The sequence below is a fragment of the Bubalus kerabau genome, chromosome 1, assembly GCF_029407905.1.
Source record: "Bubalus kerabau isolate K-KA32 ecotype Philippines breed swamp buffalo chromosome 1, PCC_UOA_SB_1v2, whole genome shotgun sequence".
NCBI classification, from domain to species: domain Eukaryota; kingdom Metazoa; phylum Chordata; class Mammalia; order Artiodactyla; family Bovidae; genus Bubalus; species Bubalus kerabau.
Window position 1 is genome coordinate 130,803,509 of NC_073624.1, and position 8,034 is coordinate 130,811,542.

Consider the following 8,034-nt stretch of genomic DNA (forward strand, 5'->3'; position numbering starts at 1 on the left):
TATATATATATATATATATCTGGTTCCTTCTGCTGTGGGTTCCAAGCTTGGGCTCTGGCAAAGTGCCTTGAACCTTTGGAATCTGACAGTCTTTGCTTGGGCTTCCCTGGTGGCTCAGTGGTAAAGAATCCACCTGCCAATCCAAGAGACTTGGGTTCAACCCCTGGGTCAGGAAGACCCCTGGAGAAGGAAATGGCTACCTACTCCAGTATTTTTGCCTGGGGAATTCCATGGACAGAGGACCTGATGGGCTGCAGTCCATAGGATTGCAAAAGAGTTGGACATGACTTAGCAACTAAACAACTACACACACACACACACACACACACACACACACACTCACACACACATATTCCATGGACAGAGAAGCCTGGCAGGCTATAGTCCATGGGGTTGCAAAGAGTCAGCCACAATTGAGTGACTGAGCATTTATATATATATATCCTTTTTCATATTCTTTTCCATTATGTGGAGACAGTCTTAACTCTTTTGGGTCTTGATTTCTTCCCCTGAAAAATCTAGAACAGTGATAACAGTAATAATAGTAATTAACACCTCACTTGATGAGTCATCAGGATTACCATGAGGGTCTAGTGAATAATGAATATGAAACTATTTGAAAAGTATAAAGTTCTCAAAGTGTCATGTAGTGTTTGTTATTGATAATAATTTCACTGTATTCTCATCCCTTAAGAACAGCCAACCAAACTCTATATCTCTTTTGTTGTTATTTGACTTCTACATCATGTCCAACTCTTGCAATCCCATGGACGGTAGCCCACCAGGCTCCCCGTCCATGGAATTCCCCAGGCAAGAATACTGCAGTTGGGTAGCCATTTCCTTCTCTAGGGTATCTTCCTGACTCAGGGATCAAACCCACGTCTCCTGTGTCTTCTGCTTGGCAGGCAGAGTCTTTACCACTGAGCTACCAGTGAATTCCGTCTATTTCTCTTTCACCAAAAAAAAAATCTTTACGCTTTGGGCTGTTTTCTCCTCCCAGACATTGACCACCTGCTTCTGGGGTTGGATTGTGACCCTGATATTCACCTGTCTTGTGAACTAGTCAATTTCTTGCCCCCCTTTTGTTTCTGTTGCTCCCCTGTAGCATTAATGTAATCATATAGAGATGGTGGTAGTTTTGCCATGCAGAATATAGATGCCGAATTATTGTAAGAGCAGCCCCATCATCACAAAAGTGTTTGATGGGGATGTGTTGTGTGTTTGAACTTGCTCATGGATTTCCAAGCTCGACATTCAAGACTCTCTGTGGTCCCAACATATTCCACCTTCCCAGCCCCTAGATATGTTCCTTCTGTCACGGGAAATGTCTTTCCTTTTCTCCCCCTGCCTTTCCAGCTCTGCCTGTGTTGGACCCTCTACTTCTGGTCTATTGTGGCTTCCCCATGTTCAGTCTTCTGGGGCCTGGGCATCTCCTCCTCTTCCTTGAGGGTTGCCCTAAGCTTCTCAGCAAAAAGCAATGCTTTGCTCTCAGAGTTTCCACAACTCTGCTGAATGTCTTTCATATCACCTTTCACATTCTGCCCTATGTCTTAGATCTTCATCAGTATGTCTTCTGCTTTCTCTGAAATAAATATTAATACTTGCTGAATGAAGGGATTAATGTGTTGCCTTGGAATAACTGATGATTTCTATTTGTAGCTGCCTCCATAATTAGGTTACAAGGTCTTAACAGGCAGGGACCACATCTTATCCACAAATATAATTCAATTAACCAACATGTTGAGGGAGCCAGTCTGACTTGGCCTCAGATGAGGTGCTTTCAGAGTACGGACAGAGTATATGAAACACATGTCTGCCCTTAAACTCACAATCTAGTTGGAAAGACAAGACCAAAAAATGCACAGAACAAGCAACCCAACTGTCCACCAATAGGGGACATATAAGGGATAAAAAAGGGAAATTATTGTATCTATGTGTCATGGAAATTAACCAACTACTGGTACACTCAGTATTGCTGCTGCTGCTGCTGCTGCTAAGTTGCTTCAGTCGCGTCCGACTCTGTGCGACCCCATAGACAGCAGTCCACCAGGCTCCCCTGTCCCTGGGATTCTCCAGGCAAGAACACTGGAGTGGGTTGCCATTTCCTTCTCCAATGCATGAAAGTGAAAAGGGAAAGTGAAGTCGCTCAGTCGTGTCCGACTCTTCGTGACCCCATGGACTGCAGCCCACCAGGCTCCTCCGTCCATGGAATTTTCCAGGCAAGAGTACTGGAGTGGGGTGCCATTGCCTTCTCCGATACTCAGTATTAATGAATATCAAAAATATTATGTTGAGCAAAAGAAGCTCCCAAACTGATCTACCGTTTGATTCTGTTCAAAACAGATTCAAAAAAGGAGAAAAACTAAGTTATGATATTAGAAATCAGATCAGTGGTTGGTGGGGCTGTCTGAGTGGGTGATAGGTGGTGGTGAAGGAAGAGGGGCACGTGAGAACTCTCTGTAGCAGTGGAACCTTTTATCTTGGGGTGATGGTGACATGGATACATTATCATCAAACTGCATACACTGCAGTTCTATGCATCTCATTGTATGTAAATTATATAATCAAGTCAACTTAAAACTAAACAGTATTTTTTGAATCGTTCTTTTTTTAATTTTTATTTTTATTGACATCTAGTGGATTTACAATGTTTTATTAGCTTCTGCTATACAACAAAGTGGTTCAGTTATACATGTATTCTTTTCCACTATCATTTAGCATGGGATATTGAAAATAGTTCCCTCTACTATTCAGTAGGACCTTGTCATTTTATATACAGTATTTTGTATCTTCTAATCCCTCCCCCAAATTTTGTCTTTGGTAACTGTAAGCTTCTTTTCTATGTCTGTGAGTCTGTTTCTGTTTTGATAATAAGTTCATTTGTATCATATTTTAGGTTCCACATATAAGTGACATCATATAATATTTGTCTTTCTCTATCTGACTTACTTTACTTAGTAGGATAATCTCTAGGTCCATCCATGTTGCTGCAAAGGGCATTATTTCATTCTTTTTATGGCTGAGTAATATTCCATTGTATACACCACTGAATAGTACTTTAATGTAAAAAGTCTGTTCAAGACAACAATGGAAGAGATACAGCAAGCAAGTCAGGATTAAGAATAAAGCTTAATTCTATGACTTCCCTGATGGCTCAGATGGTAAAGCGTCTGCCTACAATGCGGGAGACCCAGCTTCAATCCCTGGGTGGGGAAGATCTCCTGGAGAAGGAAATGACAACCCACTCCAGTGTTCTTGCCTGGAAAATCCCATGGATGAAGGAGCATGGTAGGCCATAGTCAGTCCCTGGCATCACAAAGAGTCGGACACAACTGACTGGCTTTGCTCTACAGACAGCAATTGTATTGAGGGTTGGGATGGGGAGATGGGGATGCGCTATCCATGGTCTTTTTTGGGTTTCTTGGCCATGCCTTGAGTCATGTGGGATCTTATTAATAGTTCCCTGACTAGGGATTAAACTCACATCTCCTGCATTGGAAGCACGGGGTCTTAACCACTGGACTATCAGAGACATCCCTTGGTGGTCTTTAAAGCAGGGATTCATATAGCACATTGAGGATGATAAAGGCGAGGAAGGGTGTGTGCCAGATGGGAGCATCTTATGCTCCTTCTGTGTTGATCTCAGCCGTTATCATAGACCTAGAACCCCAGAAAGCACTTAACAAGTCATTTTTTGCTAAAGAGATGAGCTCAGAAGAATGAGTTCTTTCATCCTCTGTCCTGAAATGTGGGCAAACATCAGGCCAGGGTCACGCCCACATGGGTTTGTGGGCACTTCATGTGCCCAAGCTGTTTGCCCAAGCTGTTCTCTCTGCCTGGTACCCCTCCCTCCCCTTTCTTCTCCAGGAAAATCCTATTCCTTTCCTAAGACTCAGCTCCTCTTGCTGAGAGGTTCCAGGCGGGTTCTCTCTCTGGGTCAGGTTCTCATGGTGACTCAGTTCTTTGGTTCCCCAGATCCTCTTCCCTTGTACCCTGGCTAGCAGTCTCCGATGGGTCTGTGAATAATTCCTAACTAGGAGCTTGCCTAGTTAGGAAAAAACTTGCCTTTTTTTTTCTAATGTGCACAAGAGGCAGCACCGTGCATTCAGGGCTGACTAAGGGTTTCATTGTCACTCCCACTCCTGCTCCTTGGTGGGGTACTCAGCCCCTCCACCTGTCCACCTTTGCAGGCTGGCTGCACCCTGTACATTCCTGGCCCACAGGGAGCCCAGTAACCTGCAGGAGTGGTTTTCTCAAAGTTTCCTTGAGTGCCCAGCATCGAGTGCCCAGCACTACGAACCCGTGAGTCTGTTGGCCTGCATGTCTGCAAACAGTAAACTGCACCTAGTGAATTTCCACGTGGTAAATTCTCCTGTCAATCAGCACCACTGCCTGGCGGCAGGAGACCAGAAAAGGGGGGATCGCTCACAGAATCATAGGATAGCTAACGGTACACATGTCTAAAATGGTCATCTCTTCCCGACAGTTGGAGAGACCGAATTTTAAAAGTGAAATGATCATCTCACTGTGAGGACCTTCAAAACCAACAGAGAAGCCAAAGAAACCCTTTCTGTCTTCCTCAAAACCCACAGGGTGGAGAGGGGAAAAAAAATAAATCAATCAAAGTCACCTGGAACAGAACCATCAGGAAGGAAAGACATGCTATTTTCAAGTTTCTAAAAGGATATTAGTAACAGTCAGGGGGGGAAGAAACCCACATGAAAACTACCCTTGATAAAGGCCTTTTGGAAGCAGATAAAGGTGTGTTTTGCTGCCTTGAGGTCTTGAGTCTTTCACTCTGCTTTGTCCAGCTGGGTTTGGAGATTGAGGTCTGCGAGTGGGATTGTGTATTTGTTCCAAGTGATACTGGAGTTGTTTGCTTTGAACAAAGTGACTTTGTTCCTTTGTTGGATGTGGCCAGCAGCAGAGCCGTTGCTTAGGAAAGGAAAACACACACACACACACACACACACACACCAGGAACTTGCTCAAAGTAAAAGGGGTTTTGTGGGTTATATGTTGGCACAAGGGCCGAGGCAGCTGAGCATGGCTATGGAGGCAGAGATTTGGCTGTCCCAGGGGCAGGGAGGGACAGCCTCGAAAGATTTCCTTTCCAGGGCCTCCCTGAGGCAGAGGCACTGGCCCTGGGTTCTTTCCAAGAAGTTGCTCAGGGCAGTTTATCAGAAGCCAGGAAAGAGTCTCATTTTATTGAAAGATCATTAGCAATTTGCTTCCCTCAGAAGATGGGACCTATTAGCTGTCTTCTGCAGGGCTAGGAGGCCGGAAGCCCAGAGTTCTTGCTGGTGTGAGCCACAGCTCTCTAAGTACACCTACTGTGTGCCAGGCTGTGTACCAAACAACGCTAAACACTGTCTGTGCATCCCTGTGTTAAAGCATCCAAAGACCTCACAGGACAGGCTCAGGGCTGCACAGGAGTCAGCCCACAAGGCCCACTGTGTGCGTCCCTTCCCGACGTTCAGCAACATCGTGGCACTAGCCTGAAGTTGACCGTGATGGAGTGGTGCAGCCACTCTGGAGAACAGTGTGGAGGTTCTTTAAAAAAACTCAAAATAGAGCTACCATATGATCCCACAATCCCCTCTCCTGGGCATGTATCTGGAGAAAACCATAATTTGAAAAGATGCATGCCCCCCAGTGTTCATACCAGCACTATTCACAATAGCCAGGACATGGAATCAACCTAAGTGTCCTTAGACAGACACAGGGATGGAAACAAAAAAGATGTACAGGGATTCTTGAGCTGTGCTGATCAGGAGAGAAGGAGGAGCCACCAGCCCTCGTCTGCATCTCCAGCATCTCCCTCCTCTATCTTGGTCATCACTCTCGGATGGACAGTGGCTGCCAAGGCTGGCTGGTAAGTTTCTATTACTTTTCTGCCAAGGAGGCCCCAGGTCTCAGGGGTCACCTGGGATATCCACAGCCCATGTGTGTGATATTTGCTTTCCACTCCAAAGTGGGCTCTAGAAAACCCAGATTTGGGTCACAGAAAGAAATCATCACATTTCCAAAGAAGCCTGTGACCAATACTAAATGCCTTTGACAGCAGTTGTGTCTGTTTTTAATTTGTGGACAAAGACTTACGGATAGGTGCAAAAATAAATCCTTTTTTGCAACCCAGAATTCATTGTTTAGTATGAGTTTTGATACAGATGAAAAGGAACAATTTATCTAAAACAGATTCAGTAGAGAGGGTGTATTGATAAACATAAAGATTGCTTCCAGGACTATAGAGCTGATCATTTCCTCCATATCTTAAGCATTTAAATTATCAACTATATTGTTTTAGGCTTCCCCAGGGGCTCAGCGGTAAAGAATTCACTTGTAATGCAGGAGAAGAGAGCAGGAGACGTGGATATGACCACTGGGTCGGGAAGATCCCCTGGAGAGGGAAATGGCAACCCACTCCAGTATTCTTGCCACTGCATTATTCTTGCCTGGAAAAGCCCACAGACAGAGGAATCTGGGGGCTACAATCCATGGGGTCACAAAAGAGTCGGACATGACCTGGGGACTAAACAACAACAACATATTGTTTTAGTATTCTAATTGTAATGTTGACACAAAACGAAGATGGCTTCTGTTTTCTTAGGCTTTTATCTTAAGAACGCAGTGTCTGGATTTTAAAAAGGTATTGGCAGGACTTCCCTGGTGATCTAGTGATTAAGAGTTCACCTTGCAATGCAGGGGACACAGGTTCAATCCCTGGTCAGGGAACTGAGATCCCACAGGCCTCTGAGCAACTAAGCCTGCAGGCCACAACTAGAGAGTCCATGTGCTACAACGAAAGAGCCCACCTGCCACAACTAAGACCCCATGCGGCCAGATAACAAACAAGTAAATAAAGGTCCTGGTATACCCCAATGATCTGTACTGTTCTAGGGTGATTTGAACACGTGTGCATGATTTGAACTTAATACCTTTTTGGAAGGTGTCAGATTCAAAACTAGGCAGAGCCATCTCCTGACCCAAAACATGGTCCTAAAGTAAATTGCTTGAGGGAATCGGATCCCAGAGAGTATGGGTGGAAATTTTAAAGTGTGTCCATATTCCACTGGAGATCAGAGAAGTCTGGACTGACTGACATGACAGCTGTAGACTGAGCAACGCATCTCTTTGAAAGAGCCATCTCATCTTGAAGATTAGGACTTTGGAGGAACTAAGGTGATTGACCGTGGAAAGAATCAGAACATGTGAAATTCTTAAAAATTTATGGACTGAAATAAATTTGCCTATATTACACATAAGACAAAAAAACCTTTTCACCCTGTGCAGGAAAAAAAAAAAAAAAAAAAAGCACCACTGAACACTTGAGCACCATTTTGCCCTGACTTGTGTAAATCAGAACAGTCACGGGCGCCATTATTAATGGCCTGTTTGCTGTGCATCAATAAACTTTACAAGATAATGGAGGAGTGATGGTGTTGGAGTTTTTCCCCTCTCTTCTTCTCTTTCTAAATCTTTCCTGGCTTTGTGGCATTGCTGCCTGGCACACTAGTAAATGATGGATGAGATGAAGTATGGCTTTCTTCCAGCCAAGCAATGGCTTTGCCACCATTGCTTCAGTATTTATTATTTGGAGCTATGTTTGGGCTGGTCAGAAAAGTCCATCAATGTTTGCTGCTGTTGTCTGAAGACCAAGAAGGAAGGGGAGGAAGAAGGAGAACAGGAAGAAAGGTTTGTACAATAAGAAAAATAGACTTGGTCTGGTCTGTAATATCAAAGTATCAGTTGGACTGACTTCTCCCTAATATTTTAGGATTCTTTTAAGGAGAGACAAGGTCTTCATCACCATTCTGCACCCTTTCCTGTGGGGTTCACCCCTTCCATCTGGGTCATGGTGGTCTCATCAGATGGTTTATTGCCTTTAGAGCAAACATATGTGGGCTTGGTTGTGTTCATTGCTTAGCAAAATGTCACAAACTGTGTGACTATCTGTCAACCTGTACAAACTGCATTTTCCCATAGACTTTTCCCATCAGTGATTTGCCCAGGTGATTCCTGCTGCCTTTAAAT

At 44.3% G+C, this 8,034-nt stretch overlaps 1 non-coding gene across 1 annotated transcript; it reads left to right on the plus strand.

Moving 5' to 3' along the window:
* Positions 1-6,062: 6,062 nt before the first annotated feature.
* Positions 6,063-6,185, plus strand: LOC129642625 (small nucleolar RNA SNORA40). Its single transcript, XR_008709880.1, has one exon. It is a non-coding gene; the product is annotated as a small nucleolar RNA SNORA40 (small nucleolar RNA).
* The last annotated feature ends 1,849 nt before the right edge of the window (positions 6,186-8,034 follow it).